The sequence below is a fragment of the Bombus vosnesenskii genome, unplaced genomic scaffold (genome assembly GCF_011952255.1).
Source record: "Bombus vosnesenskii isolate JDL3184/JDL3185 unplaced genomic scaffold, Bvos_JDL3184-5_v1.1 scf7180000013293, whole genome shotgun sequence".
Lineage (NCBI taxonomy): Eukaryota > Metazoa > Arthropoda > Insecta > Hymenoptera > Apidae > Bombus > Bombus vosnesenskii.
The window spans coordinates 2,285,982-2,303,235 of NW_022882944.1; the positions used below are offsets into that span (position 1 = coordinate 2,285,982).

The following is a 17,254-nucleotide window of genomic DNA, read 5'->3' on the forward strand; positions in this document are numbered from 1 at the left end:
TGAACGTACAAATTGCGTGATTGTATAATTAGAACCGGCCGGGATCGTGTAAGCGGGCATTTTTGTCGTCGGAAACGTGCGGCTCCACGGCTACCTTTTTCTTCCTACCACGAAATATCGCGGCCACGTTGTAAACAAGCTGCCTACGTGAGTATAAATAATTCATGCACGCGCGCCAATTCGCCGGAGAGAGAAAGGGAGAGAGAGAGAGAGGGAGTGTGAGTGAGTGAATGAGAGAGAGGGGAGGGGAGAGAGCAGAGTCTGTTCTTGTATACATATAGGTTTACGAACAAAAACAAAAAAAGAAGTAAAGTGGTCGCGATGAATTCTCGTATACGATTTGCGTGTGCGAGTGTGTACGATGTAACGACGAGGAAATTGTTATTGGGGTCACTTCCGCGGAAATTTCGGGTTGCTTGTTAATTTTGTGCAAATTCGATGGGGAGCCGAGGACATTTACATATTAAATCGTCGCGAGTATTTGCATGTGCAGATTTGATTAACTACAGCGAACCATATCGTTATTATTCAAACAATGGCATTAATACCCGTGCTCAGTGGTTTTAAGCTAGGTTAACCCGGCTATAACCTATATTCGACCCAATCGAACTCCAACGTGCAACAATGGTATCATGGTAGGTTTAACCTATACTATCTCGTGAAAATATCCGAACATTTGTCATAGAAAGCTTTTATGTGTATAGTGCGTATGTTGCGTAAAGCATTTTGAAATTTCATTGGCACTTTCATGAGGAACAACATACATTTATCAAATTACTACAGATGTCTGCGCGTTTTTGGGACACTTAAGGTTTCCAAGATTTACGAAATGCATATAACACGTAAAAATGTATAAAATATTCAAAGTAAGACACTTATTAGAATATTTAATGAATATTCAGTAAATAAAACGAATTTTTATTTGGATCTATTTCTTTAATCACATTAAGAAAAATATAAAATCGCGTAGACAATCATAGTCTATATATAATTAGTGCTAAAGATGGTCGCATTAAGTATTGTGGTTTATTAATATTAATTTAATATCAATCACTAAATGATTGCGTAAGTAATGTCTTATTTTTCAAAACTATGTCCCACATTCTTAGTCATTCTTGAACGTTATTTAAAAAAAATTCAACTTTCATTCTTATCCATTTTGACAAGCAAAATTAAATAGATAAATACGGCAACAGATAGTAACAAATTATTACTGATAACCAGGTCTCATTATAATGTTAATGAAATTTTAAAGTGTCCCGACTAATACATATAATGAATTCGAATACTTTCGTAAGCTACTGTACGTGAATACGTCAAATCTCGTAACCTCGATGACTAATCAGGCTACAGACCTAAGAAGATAGTGGTGTATTTGAAATTTCTTGGTACTCGATTAAAAAGTAAAGTTCGATTATCGATGGCTATGGAACGATTGATGAATTATCTCTCATCTTTCACGAGGCGCATCGTCTCGAGCCGGACCTCCGTTCGCGAAAAAGGTGAAAAAAGACGGTTTACCGCCGCGAGTTGTAATTATGAGCTTTTTTCTCAATGGCAACACGTTGTAACTGTTAAGGCGTAATCGCGAAATCTCCGGAACGTCGACTGGTTCGCCTGGGTGTTCCCCATTAATTTTGCAATTTTTAAGAAACGAACGATCACCGTAATCGATGTTGAAATTTTTTAATGGCTTCCTCGTTTTTTCTCCGGGGCCATGAACGATGATGATTCAAGGTGTATCGAAAAACGCGCAGACGGTCTCTCTGTATGAATATTTATTCCCTCCATTATTTTTCGAGAATACAGTAGCTCGCGAAGATATTCCAACACTTGTAGATAACTTTTTTTAATATCTTGATATTTCATTAGCGCCGTTATGAGACTCGACTATTGTAATTGTATCGATAAAATTTCCAACTAATCTGAAAATGTACATGCATAGAAGTTGCAAGATATTTAGGTGCAAATATGTATTTCTTACCACAAATGGTTTAAACAATTGTCCATTATGTTAGTAAGCCTCGATATTCAATGGAACCACCTGTAACACATAGAATGTTCAAGATGGCTATTCATACTCTATAATAATTTCTTATAAATTAATTTGTATACTACTTTTACTACTTTTATTAGATATATTTGCGCAGTAAATATCTTGTAATTTTTACATTACATTTTCAGATTGGTTTCAAACTTTCTCAACATGATCATGACACTCGTGTCTCGTTACAGCTAATGAAATTTTAAAATGTTTTACATAACAAATAGAATATGTACATGAAAATTTTCTATGGTAAGCGTTCGAATGATTCCACGAGGCACTATATTCATTCTGTCGAATGGAAGAAAGCGAGCAAAACGAGAGGACTATTTTACCGGCGTCGGAGACTTTTACGATTAACCTGTAAAAAATTTACAGGATTCTCGTCTTGGCCCTTGGTGGAAATAAATTTTTCCGCTCGGCGTGCACGAACCGCGAGCGTCGCGTGATGAAAATGTTAATCCATAAATGTTTGAAACGCTCGCCAGGGCGAATTCGTCGCATGCTTAACCTCCTTCGATTATCCTCGAGCGCGATGAATGTTTCATGTGCGCGATTTTACGCCGTGTCCGCGAAATTCCATTGCCATTATAAAATTGAAAAGTATTTGTAATTAACGATGTCCATCTCCACTATTATTCTTCTTCCTTTGTTCCTTTTTTATATTCTTCAGATGTTTAGACGAGGTAATTCAGAAAAGGCATAAATCTTTAAATCAAATACAATAGAACTTTAAAATAGCATTTCATCAATTCTATCCATTACCTATTACTTAACTAACAGCATACATTGGTAATACAACGTATATTCCCAATATTATTTTATCCGTTTCTCATTATTCTTGTCAACGTTACTACTTTTAACACAAATACAAATTTTCTTTCGATTAATACAATTCAGGTAAATGGAGTTTTACTGTAAAGGATCAAATAACGATGGAGACGGTCCAAACCGGAAGTAACTAACAGAAGGAGATACAAAGAATGAATAGAAGTGGAACGAAGTAGAAAAACGTTATAAAACTGGAGGGACGAAAAGGTAAAATGAAAGTCTAATGAAACGCTTTTATATTTGTGAGAAATTCAGATAGATATACGATAAAAATGGCGGACGATCGTGCAGATTTTCCACGTTGGTGTTGCAACGATTGGTACGGTTGAAAAAAACGCATGGACTGTTGGACACGTCGGTGAGAATATGGCGATAATCTCTCGGGCAGAAACGAGTGGCAGTCACGGCAATGCCTAATCTGGAAAATCTACGAGCCGTGACATTCCATTTTCATGGTCAATTAATGCAACGCAATCGATTCACCGCCGCCGCTGACACCGTTCCAATCCTTTCACTCTTGTCTCCCGCCGATTTTTTACCACGGCCAGAGGCGATAATTGCTCGTCCAAGTTGTTGCCTAGTTCCAGCTAAACGGAATCAATTAACGAACGGTGAACGCGAACACGGGATTACTTCAGCGTTCTTTCATTACCGATCCCTGTGATTTAGACGTCGGTTAAGTCCTGGTTAAATAGAACTTGATTATAGATTAACTTGCATTAAGTGCAAATTAATCTCTGCGGGAACGAGCTTATTAAGGTGAGAAAATGTAATTATTTTTTATCTTTTAATTGTATTTGGTTAGTAGATATTTCGATATTTTATATCTGGTGGATAAGACTGGAATGATATCTTCAGATGGCTGAACAAAATTTCATTATATATCATTAGTACGTCTTCTGGGTTTTGTATTTGGAGTTTAGAGTGACGAACCAAAGGAACTTTAAAAGTTAAAATGTAATGAATAAGTGCAATATATATTATAGAATTGACAATTGTTACTAACATAGTAAGAAGTGTTTAATGTAAAAATTGCTCGAATGCATCCATTCCAATCTTACTTTCTTTCGACCGCCACTATGTATTTCGTATTTTTATATTATCCTTTGGAATAATGTAGATATTACGTATATGGTTATCGTAGTGTATTTTGGGCTTTATATCTTTGGATACTGTGTTTTGTATCTTTTGGTTCATCTCTTGCAATAATACTCGAACTAAACAGGAACTGAACGTGCTCCGTATAAGATTAAATAAATTTGATTTAACGTGGATTTAAATTGCTTTTGGATATATATTTAACTTCGATCAGGTCTCGAGGTGAATTTAAGATATCATGCGACAAATATGCATGACGTATATTGTCTCCATAGCAACTGTACAGTAGATAATAAAAGAAGAGAATCAGGAAGCTATCATTTAGAGATGATTTGCATTATGTGGCAATAACTTCTCGCGTTGAACAGCTCAGATTCTACTGACATACAAGGTGTTAAATTAAAATTCCATTAGGTTTATGCAAATTTAAATTTCGGTTATACCTAGGTCAGTCCAACTTCCCACGACGGAAACTTATTTTAAGCCTGGGTTAATTAAACCTCGTTAACAAGTAGCATCGTAAATAATAAAATATTCTCAAATATTCATTTCCCAGCCTGAACTCATCGCCATTGTGATGATCATCCTGTCAATATCTTCTCAAATAATTCATGAAATTTTACAACATATCATAGACGACTGTCTTATATAAAATCACCTGTCAACGTGTATCATTATAAATAACAGAAATCTGACCAACAAGTAAACGTGTAAAACACGAATTAGTTGAAAGTGGAGGCAAACAAAGGTTCGTGTCGGATTAAGCAAAATCCACAGGACCGTCTATATTAAAATCGAAGGGTAAACAACCACTTCGTGCCAATAAATGTTCTATCGTGGTCGCTTCGACCGCGAGACACAATTACATCTGCAAACACCGCGCGGGCAATTACGAGTGGCGTGCGTGCACGTCGAATCCGCGAACGCTATTAAGTCGAGGATAGTCTTGCAGGAAGCAAGATGAAATTGAAGGGAAGGAAGAACCTTCGGGTCGGGAGAAAATACCAACTGCCAGGAAATGTGGCTGGTCTCGAGCGTTTTGCGGTGGAGTAGGTCATGGCCTGCCCGCTTATTTACCAATGGAACGTTCCACCCGAATTTTTTCTTTCTTGCACGTTTTATTTCTCTTCTCTTTTGCGACGAATAATACTGTCTATAAGCTCAAGAGATCATTTAATTCCTTGTAATGAAATGACAAAAAATTGAGTGCGATTAATTTAGAAAACAATGATCTTTATCTGACACTTTATCTGCAAAATGTCTTGCGTTTATTCATCTCTGTATCAGATACAGAAAATTTATACCTCGAGGTTTCAGTAGGAAATAAATAATTAGTAACTGCATTATGCGTGATGCCACTAATGAAATTTATGTTGGTAATTTCGATGCCTCAGAGTATTAATCTTCCATAATCGTAATTACATCACGGATGTTTATGCATTTATTGGAAATTTAAAAGTGCAGAAATATACCTACATGACGTGTAAGAATTTCTGAAAACGTCTAAAGCGAAACGCTCGCTATAATATATAGTACGTGAAATAAATCTTTATCGAGTTATAATTGGCAGTAATAATAAAGTAATAATAAAGAATAAAATTTAGATACTACAATTTAATAATATTCGAAGAACTTGAACCGTTTATAGCACTGTCTTTCAACTACAGAAATCTCTATTATGTCTTTGATTTATATAATGCAGATATCTAACATTTTCATCTACTTTATTTATTTATATACGTCTATCGATAATTTGGTCTTTAATATGTTAATGTTAGCTAGATCAATGACTATGCTTCAAAGCTTATTTCGTAAATTACCAATGTTATGATAGAAACTTGAGGATATTAGGAATTTAGAAAGATGTTCATTAAACGTTAATAGTGTGAACGACGAAACTATTTGATAGATAGATATAACAGTTTACTCGGGAGACTCGCGATTTTATGGAATTCCTTCTGGCTAATTGGTGGTTGGGACGCGTTTGAATTACAAAGTATCTCCCTGTATCGAAGTTAATAAGACAGGGAGCGGCTGTTGCAGGTGTGAATTATTGCGGGCACCAAAGAGATTGAAGTTCGACTTGGCGCTAATTATAGGAAACTCTTGTAGCAAGGCTGTCATTAGTGTTCAGCATGAAACTATTAGCAGAATTATTTCCATCGATGTTCAGACTTTCCTCTTTGAAACACTTCATGAACCTTGCCAGTTGCGTAGAATTTAATCGTACTAATTCATTCGGCACAGAATAATTTTCATTCTGAGACCGCGTATCAGATAGCAGAAATTTCAATTACATTAAAATGTAAATTGCTTCAGAAAGTAATTTAGTAGGTTTATCTCTCTTCTGTCATTTATTTATTTTTTTAAGGGAACTCTTTAACATGTATAATTTGTGACATAAGAAAAGAAAGGAAAACATTAAACTACTGTAAATAAGTTGTTACTGAAGTTAATTAGTTTCTTTTCATTAGTTTATTTATCAACTTGTTTAAGTTTAATATCTAACATGTAAGTTAGAAAGAGAGGAAAAGGATTGGATTACTATCAATTTTCAGCAAAAACAGACGATTATTCCTCCTACTTCCATCATCTTATTTATTTATTTCTTATAACTAAATATTCTTTAATATCCAACATCTGACATATTCTTTAATACATGTCACAAACAAGCAAGGTAATTATTCAGTCACGATAGGTGTCACAGTTATCAGATATTTCTCTCATCTTCAATTTCATCTATTTATCGATTTAAACTGAAGATTGTCTAATATCTAAATTACAGAAATACATTTGAATGAAGAAAAAGATCACAAGCAACGAATTACAAGCATCGAATTAAAGTTGGCTTGTAGTTTCAATAGAAATTCTGTTGGAAGCCAAGTATATCCATAAAAGAAATCGATATTCCTACTTAATACACTGCATCGTGTTCTGTTTAATCTCTTTATTTAGAGTAATAGAAACTTATCAGCAGAAAAATCTGCAAAAGAAACCAATATTCCTAATATAATTACGTTCTCTTAACCCTCTTATTTCAATGTCCTCCTTGCTTTCAAACGCCGAAAGACAAGCAGAAGTAATTTGCCGGGTTCGATAACGAATCAATGTCCTGCCCTTTAAACTCGACGAAAGCAATAATCGACGATCCGAGTTGAGGCACGTAAAACGCGATCACTTAACCATCACGAAACACGGGAACAGTTGGAAGGGGCTCAGGGATTCCAGCGGAGGCAAGAGATACGTATCGGTTGACTTTTATGCGGCTCGTTTTTCGATTTTATTCCGCGCGTTCGCCGAGCAGCCAGCCAGTTTCGCGGTAATCGATTCGATCACGAAAGCTGCTCGTCTTTTCGTTGTCTCTGAATACGGCCAACCCCCTTGTATCCCCTTCCGCTTCGATATTAGCATAGCCGCCACCCCCTCGAGGTTGGATTAGCGGTTTCTTAAAAAGTCGTTCGCGAAACGAAACTCCTTCCCTTAACGTGTTTTTCCCTGTTAGCAACATTTATGCGCAAATTGCGCCCTTGTGAAATTCAAACAGATGCCATGTTTAGGATTAGGGTTAGGCTATCGTCATTCTTAATAACTTTCGTATGACCATGATAAGTTTCCATAAATCTTTTTGGAACGTTTAAGATGGAAGCTCGCATGGTTGGAGTTTCTCAGCTTGAATTTTCTATTGTATTCGATGCTTTGCTTACATACAAGAAAATACAACTCTTGGTAATTATCGAAATTAAATGATAATTAATTATTTTGTTGAGTTTCGAAGATAGCGGTATAGTGCTCTTTTTTATGAATTGAAAGTGGACGTTTCGGTGGAATTTTCCGGGTTAAATTTTCTCTTGCATTTAGAATCGTGTTCAGTTTTTTATTTGTCCAATATGAAACTTAAGATCTCCATATTTTATCTCATAAAACTCCTCGAAAAGTTCGAAAACTCCACTTTCCAATACTATATTTGGAAACTCTATTTCCCTCCTCGATAGATCAAAACGCTTCTCCAAAAAGAAAAGGACAAATAGAAAATAAATTCGAAAAATATCCCCGCTTCCTAATTATGATATAAACTTAAGAAAGTAATAAATAAATTTCGAATAAATTAAAGGGAATTGGCCATTGAGAAAACATTTAAAAATCACCCCTTTTAACCCACTTACACCTTGCGAGTCGTTTGTTAGTGGTAGAATCGATTGACTCGTTCCCGGTGGATCGAAACGGATTTACATTTAATAGTCGCAGAAGTCGCGGCCAATACGCGATGACAGATTGCATTCCCGACGATAAATTCGAGACCACCCCCTTTGGCAAAGGGGTGGGCCCGAGGGCTGGCCGGTACCAAGCGTGTAGCGTGCTCCGGCCAAAGAGCACGGTTTAATATCGTTTATAAATTATTCCACGGAGATAGCCATCAGCATACAAATTGGTTCGGCGAGGACCTCCGGCTGGGCCGCGTGTTTCCTTCGATTCCCATTAGGCACGGATCCTTTTTCCGCGTCTGTCTGCCACGTAGAATGCTTCTCCACCCGAGAAACCATTTCGAAATAGAAAGTGAGGGAAAATTAATAGCCATTGTTATTTTCTTGCTGCAAGATATTTCGAAGCGTCGAAGAAGTTCTTAGGGGTAGTTTTAGGGTTAGCGATCGGTAAACCGTGAATTTTTATGCAAAGTCGTATTCTTATAAATCCAATTAAACAAATGGAACCTAAGTAAAAAATTAATTTCATCCACTGAATATCACGATTAACGTTATGCTTTGGATATCTTCCGTACTTTTGCATATTATGTGGATTCTAACGATGTTTAGTAATCGATTTTTAATTTCCTACGAGCGCATGGAAATTCGCAGTTTAATAATTAAGTGTGCTTATAATTAGAATTTTGTTTCCTCGCGATAGAAAACCATAGCCACGAATACATAATCGATCACCACTTTTCGATACTTCCTTTCAAGCTGTGTAAATATTTTTTGAAATTCATTAATCTGAAGCTGAAGTGCATAAATAAATCAATAACGATATACAAATGAAACAGTAGATTTAATATACAATAACACGGAATTATCTTCATCAAGTAATTAATCATAGCATCGTTCTATACCGGAATGATTTTCCACGAAGAACTTCATCTCGAATATCGAAGCTCGATAAAATCACTTCGAGACAACTGGTCCCTGCTCGCTATCCTATCAAGAAAAAAATACCACCCCAGGGAACCATATAGATCAATCAAAAACTCGTAACCGATAAAGGCTAAAAGGTAAGAAAAAAGCCTGACTCCGACGATACGAAGATTAGGAAGCAATTGGAATGCCCGGTGGTCTTTGATCGGCGTCGAAACTCGTCCACGACAGAGGCAAGGGGGCTAGTTTCGGAGTTGAAGGGGACCCATGGACCACTCGACACAGTCCGATAGCCGACGAGGATTTAATTGACACCGGGAGGTGTCGCAGCGCTAAACTATGCAAAGTGGCCGACTCGGCGGTCGGCTTTCGCTTTCTTGGCCGACCCTCTGGAACGCGAAGGGACGTCTTACGTGACGATCCATGCGGAGAAATTAAGGTTGCACGCGTTTTTAGACTGATCGATCGATCTGTCTCCGACGTCTGACCCAACTGTCTATCTGGGCTGGATGGTTTTGGGGGAAACGGACTTTTGTGGCTGTGTTTTCGGGCTGGAAGAGATGGAAGAAATGATGGAGGACGCCGTTAGTGTGCTTCTGAACGATTGGAATGGTTTCGTGAGCAATGATCGCGAGATCGAGAGGAATTGATTGTAATTATGGCTTTGTCTGGAGAGAATGGAAGTGGATCGAGTAGAGGAAAGGTTGAAGACGAAAAATGTGAATTTTGTAGCTTGCCTGGTATATTTCGTGTCGTTTCACAAACTTTATATCGGAGTAAGAAATGTAACTATTTACATTTCTGTTGCTTTTTCATGGTGACTACGATCCCTGACTCGACCTAAATTAAATTCATGTAGCTGTTTGTTTAACGAAACCGACAGCTTATTTGGTAGCCTAAGATCTCGCGTATTATCATAGGTTCAACCAAAATATAGGGATTAACCTTTGTATAAGATATAATCGTCGATTATTTTGTCTCTAGTAGAAAGAAATAAAGAACAGTGATAGGAAATAAAAGCAACCACGCCTAGTCACGCCTAGTCAACAACGTGTCAGCTGGATTAATTACAAATTCCCTGCGAAGCACACACGACACTAACTCGTATCTGGTTCGTGTCACCTATTGCCAACCCACCCTCCAGTATCCATTACCGAAACCAAACATAAAATCGATCTTCCCCTAAGACATAATCATGCAACCTCCAACTTCTTTTCTAATTCATACTCCATCTGGCAATTCTCCTCTAAATGCAAAGTATCTCTAACAATCGTGGACAATCAAGCACGTTGAGCTTCGTCAGATTCCCTCGATTCCTCCGTCTTTCCTTGCGTCCACCAAACGAAGAACTCCGCAGGAGAAGAAGAAGAAGAAGAAGAAGAAGAAACTATGAAAAAAATCCGACGAAAGGATCGGAAGGAGACGGAAACGGACGCGGAACGGTAGGAAAAAAATGGCGAAAAATGCGAACTTCTCACCGCGGCCAGCGACAAAGGGCTGCCGTGGCGTGCTCGCGGCTCGCAGATAAATCTTTCCGTCTCTGTTTCGCCATCGTCGGCGCGTTAGTTGGAAGCGGAGAGGAGCCTTGGCCCTTTCTGGTCCAAGCCTAGCCGGGTACCACCGTTCCCCGCCCCGGCTGGCTCTCATTTACACTACGAGCACCAGGATTTACTGGCCGCAGAATACAATGCGGACCTGTCCGTGTCCATCCAGCGCGACCGGGAGCCATCCTCTCTAGTCGTGTACACCTCTTCGTCGTGGGCTATAGATATCCGTGGCTTTGGTCGCTTTGGCTCGAGCCTTCTACCTCTACTCTCTCTCTCTCTCTCTCCCTCTCTCTCGGGACTCGGCTTGTTTCGGTCCTGGCTTGGTGTCTTCGATGGGAAGAGGAATAATGGAAACGGAGAGTGTCGGACGGAGCGGATTTACGCTGGCAACCGACGCGAGATTGATGCTTGTCCACGGTTCTTGCTTCTCGTTTTTCGGTTATGCCCTGGCTGATTAATTGGGCCGCGGCTGGGATTGTTAATTGACATCGTCAACTTTAAGTTCTCAGAGATTCGGCATTGGGATTCCTGTTTGGGTTCTTGCTTTGGGATAAAGGAAGACTGGAGGCATTCTGATGCAGCTTTTTGATCGTTCCTGTTTGTGATGAAAGTTGCTATCGCGAGTACGATGCGAGTGGAATCTTGAGAACTGGACTATGAAGTACTACACGCATGCACATCGTAGCCCAAAACTGCTACGACAGTTACCATATCTTCTCGAAAGTTGAAAAGAGTTGCATAGCTGAATTGTGTTCCAATATTTTGCATAACTTGACAGTTTGGACGACGAAGAAAGTATATTACTTAAAAGTCATAGCCCACACCAAGTATGGAAGTTTTATTGAAGATGGCTAGTGTCCTAGAAGTTTTGTGCAAAGATTGAACACGGAACACGAGCGATTGAAGCTATAACAAGAACCTTAGAAGCTTGACTGTCCAATTAACCTTTTACTTGTAATTAGATTTTATCCAATCTTATGTTTAAAGTTTCATAAACGTACAGAATGGATATAAAATATCCAAAGAATACTACTTTGTACAATATTCGATAGGTCAAGCAAGTTCTCTACCTAAATTCCGTGTTTTCAATTGTATTGCTAAAAATGAAGCCGAAATATTTGCAGTCCTCTGATGATGTAATTGCGTTTTATAGTATAGCATAAGGATTGAAAATTTTAGGGTAGCTTCATGGTATTGCGAGCGATTGATCGAATGGAATCCTTGGTTTGCGAATGCCTAACGAGACCACATCGATGTGAAACTTTCCGCCTGTTCTCCATTCGCACCTGGTCCCCGAAAACGGTCCTTCGATCGCCGTTTCACGATGAGAGAACGAGACGCGGCGTGGCTTTGGGAAAGGGTTAGCGGAACGAGGGCTTTCTAGCGGGACAACGTTTGTCGGCGCGTTTGAGGGCGCCGATGCCGCCGTCTCGAAGCCGCTTAAAGGCGCCGAACTGTTACATTGGTACAGTTCTCTCACCCTCGAAAGGTGCCTGCCTCTCTGGTGTCCAGGTGAGAATGGGTGGTTGAATTCTGGAGATGCTTCGGGGCAGAGCTCGACGACACGATGCTCTTCCGATGGTCAGGGATTCCAAGGATCCTTTTAAAATCGTTATCAAGAAGATTCTTAGGTACTGGTGGGCTACACTCCTTTAAACCCGCCATCTCTTGCACAATAATTTTCCAACTAATATTATCCTTGTGTATTAACAAGTGGGTTAGAAATATTTCTACTACAATTTTATAATTTTCGGTAGAACGTGAGTGCCAAGGTTCATCTATCTGGAACAAGATTGGAGACCTTAGATCAAGACAGATAAAGATTATAGAACGTGGGATAAATAAAATTCATGCATTCAGTGTCATAATGTAAACCAGTTTACGAGATTATGTCTTTCCTCGACTATTTTAATCATTTTCAACGTTCGGATTATTTCTTGTTATTCGATTCCAGATTTTTCCTCTTAGCATTTGTAATGTTCATAATTATTAATGTTCATAATTGCTCCTCTCATTTTTGAATCGTTATCTGGCATGAATGCAAAATTCTGTCCGATCGATTGATTCCTGACAATTTATTCCAATCATCACATCTTATGGTATAAAGTTACGCTATGCTAATAATTATGAACAGGGTGTATATATATGTAGAACCGCAAAAGGCCGGATATAAAAATCAAAATGACGCGAAGAACGATCGCCTAATTGTTTAAAGGAGCGCATAAACGAGCACCAATCCTAGGAACGTTCCCTGAAGCTAAGACACCAAAGCTAAACGCGTTAGTCGTTTAGAGGATTTACATTCGTGGCGATCGTTGGAAACTAAGATGGCCAATAAACCCGCGACCGTTCGGGCATTACTTTTCTCTCTCATCGTCGTTCAAGGCCTGGTCTCGCGTACAAAGTCCTGGGCTGGGCATGTTTGCGTCTCTTCCCCTTTCCCGGACGGATCGTGTGGGAGTGACTCTCGTCCGGTGCGGCTGATTTGCGATCAATTTGCCCTAATTTACAATCGGTGCCGTGGGTGCCGCGGAGCCTTCAGCGTCTCCTGGCCATGAAAGGCCAGAAGACCGGCCCTTACGTTCCTCCTGCAGACCGAAAGATTCATCCCGACCGACGAGAAATTAATCGGACGCCTTGTAAACGTCGCACGGCCTTCGTCCACTCCGCTCGAACGCTTTTGTGGCGCTTCGAATGCTCTTAGAAGGAGATCTGGCCTGATGGCGCTAGTTGTCTAGCTACGCCGCGTGAATAGGAAAGGGAACCAGCTGGAAGCATCTAATTAACATTCTACGCTACTTTCTTGCACTCTTAAACGAAGCTTTAAAAGTCAAATCGATCAACATCGTATTTTGTAACTTTCTCAATTTCATTAGGATACATACAATTAGTAGGACACTTTATATCCTTTATTCTACAATTAGACTTTTTTTTAAAGGAATTATTTACTTCTATAAGATTACTTATTGTAAGAAGATGATGTGATAATTGTTGATTTGTGAAGTTTATTAATATGCCATCCGAGTAGTCCGAATGACGTACATGGCTTAACGCGAGTGTCATATATTTGACTACGTAAATTATTCTGAAGAATACTGTGTTAGCGGAGATTATAGGAAATGATTCTTTCAGGTGATATATTAATCCGAGTACGTCCAAATTTATTTGAAAAAATCTGTCCAAATTACCTTTCTTTATTTGAGTTTTCGATTCGATGTATTAATTCAGTTGTAGTATTTCTCTGTTAATTAGTTCCGGAAAAGGATATTGCATAGTGCGAACGTACTGTAAAAATCATAAAACATTGGATGGAATTATCGTTCTGGAAGGATGAAAGGGTTAAATTCGAGGTTACTTCAAAAGGGAACGGATAAAAATTTAGTCAAGGGAGGATGAAAAAAAATGGAAGAACAACGAAAAGATTTTTTGAATGATTGAGCTATTAGTCTGTCAGATTTATAAATAATTGCTCGGCATTTTAATAGCGTCATAACAAATTCATTGACATTCTGCGCGGAATCTATGGCTAATTAATTAAAAACTTTCTCGCGGCGTCGATGATAGAACATTTCGAAAATTCTGTCCAGTCGGCCTCGTTAAAATTTTAACGACGTTATAATTTTTTAACGAGCGTCCTCGACTCGGCACCGAGTAATTAAATAAAACTCCGACAATTCTACACTTCATTAACCACCGCCCCGTCAAATCCGCGCTTGACTAATTAATTTCCCGCCTTCGTTAATCGCGCTGATGCCACGTTAATTAATACCTCGATACACCTATGCTTGCTTATTAAATGTCATTCACGTCGTTCTACAAATTTTCATGTCAAAATATATCAATTCAATTTCTTTTTTTTTTCTTTTTTTTTAACATTTAACATTTCCTTTTCATTTATCACTTGCTGATTTAATCGAATCGATACGTTTTAAAAAGCAACGAAGATACAAAAGCAATGAAAAATTCTATATACAGTGGCTCCTTCTTCTTATGCATATATTATACGAAGCATTTCGAAATCACATCAGCATTGTAACGAGATCACGACTATCGCGATTATATTGGCAAAATTTGAAACGGATGCAAAAATATACGTGCAAGTTATATTTACAGATATTCATTCGTATCTGAAAACTATTTAAACAATCAAGTTATTCACTATATTGAAAAGCCACGATATACAGTGTGACGATCTTTAGCATTAATTGTATGTTTAAGACTACTACGTACTATACAAACCATATACTAATTTTTCGCTCAGTGTATATTTGCAATAAATATCTTGTAACTTCTACACGCGTGTCCCGTTTGATTTCAAATTTTCCTATTGTAATCGCGATAGTCGTGTCTCGTTACGGTGCTAACGGAACTTTAGAAAGTTTCGTACAACGTGCGTGATATGTCCGCAGAAACATTGTGCGATAAATGTTCGAATGGTTTGGTGGGTCACCGTATACATTTCGAGAAATATTGAGTAAACGACTTGAAGAGATTCAATGGCGCGAGATTCAATTAACCGTAAGATCTCGTTTCTCGATCCAATCTGAAAGTCTTCAGAAAGGAGCTCTACTACTTGAGCGGTTCTCGAGTCGCTAAAACGTTTCTATCGCTTTGATTAATCCCCGTTTTATCGCTGAATGGACGTTTCCGTTGGAGCTCGAGACGTTTTTCGCACCTACGAGCAGACAGGTCAGTCTTTATTAGTATCAGGCGAGAACGGCGGATTTACGCGTAACGGTATCGTCTCCTGGTACTGCGGGCGAGTTTTATTCGTTTCCAGACTCCTGCGGAATACGCGGCAAAAATAATGGCAGGAAATATAAATTTCGCTTCGCTGTGACGGCGAGATAAGCGACCGGCAGACTGGTTCCTCAGCAACGACACACTCTTTTAATTACTTTATTATTTGTTCGGTGAACCACTTCGATGGTCACGAAAGACAAGCAGAACGTTGTCTGTTATCAGTTGTAAAAGGTGGAATTAAATTGAGTTAATGAGTCGAAGTAAATATAAGAAATGGTACGAGATAGATTTATTGAGGAAATCAATTTTTAATGGTGAGAAAGGAAGGAGATTCGATAAATTTAACGTTAGGACTGGCAAGTCTGTTAAACCTCTGTCTTTTTTCTTTTCTTGTCTCTGGCTGTATAATTTGCATAAAGACATCAGCCATCTAATTCCAGAAATAAACGTTACAACAAAAATCACGGAACAAACTCCATAAAGAGACGTACGCCAAAATCTCATTTTGAATAAACGAGAAACGCGAAGGTGTGTACCAAGAAGGAAACCAGTAGAGGAGGCGGCTATATATTATAATAGACATATCGTATACGTAAAGACGTCAACCAATACGTCAACCACGTGATCCTGAACCACCTGAAAATTAAACATCCTGAAAATTTCATTGAAAATGAACAGGAAATACAAAGGTATCCCACGAAGGAAATCAAGTGGCACTGTAGCATTAAAGTTACAACGACGCCAGCTAATGCTAGACATTTAATCTCAAAATTAAACGTTACAACAAACTTCACGAAAGCGCATACTATGGCAAAAGTTCACGTAGAACAGACAAGAAACGCGAAAGGAGGGAAGCAATGGACAGAACGGCTGTATTTAATTATCTAAAGACACCAAGCAATACATTAACCGTCTAATCCCAGAATAAAACATCGCAACAAGACAAACTTGATAAAAATACGCGCGCCAAAATTTCGTTTAAAATAAACGAGAAACGCAAAGGTATACCAAGAAGAAGACCGGTGGTGGGGACGGCTGTATTTTACCGTCTCGGTTCCATGGGGCCCGCTATACATAACGCTGGCCCCCTCACAAAGGGCTCGTGGTGAGATGGTAGCCTACAAGATCGGATAATATGGGTAGTTATTTGTCGGCGCCGATGTTGGTTTTTCAAGGCGATGTGTTGGCTCGTGCGTGTGAGGCCCCCCGCAGCGTCGGACCCGCTTGCTCCAGGGCCCGATATCCCCACCGCTATTAGTATTTCCATCGTCCTTGTCGCTCTTCCCGCCTCGTGGCCGTCATCCTAACCACCCGTTCCACCACGTTCCCTTATCTCCGCGCTTCTCATCACTTTTCGCGCTCTATCTGCCGGTCAGTCGCGACCGTTCGCGTTCTGAGAGATCAGCGATCAGATTAAACGCGAAATGGGCATTAATAGGGACCCCCGGCTGGTGAGCAGCTCTGTCCAGTCCTGCAGTGGGGTTTCATTCGCTCCGATCCAGCCTGATCACTTTCGATGATCGAGGATTTCGATTCGTGGGACTGAGGTTCTATTGGGTTGGAAACCAAGTTCTTGCGGATTTTGTTATTACCACCTAATGACAAAATCTGCAATCACTTAGTTGCCAACCCAATATTCAAAGTCGAATTTCGCGGATGTTAGGCCTGTTCGGACGAGTTGACGTTCTGGATAAATCGATATATTTATCAATGTAATCGAATATTTATATACAGTGGCTACAAGAGGTATTAACACATAGTCTCGTTTTTTAATGAAGCGGTCCTTTACCAGGTCCTACGTTTCTCTTTCATGGTACCAAACTTTTGTAGACATACGGAAGTACCGTTGGAAGATACGAAATTTA

General features: G+C 39.1%; 1 long non-coding RNA gene across 1 annotated transcript; it reads left to right on the forward strand.

The window, feature by feature from the left end:
- Nucleotides 1-220: 220 nt before the first annotated feature.
- On the forward strand, nt 221-4,299 carry LOC117232711. The gene is made up of 3 exons (XR_004493173.1): nt 221-635; nt 2,945-3,082; nt 3,167-4,299. It is a non-coding gene; the product is annotated as an uncharacterized LOC117232711 (long non-coding RNA).
- Nucleotides 4,300-17,254: the final 12,955 nt, after the last annotated feature.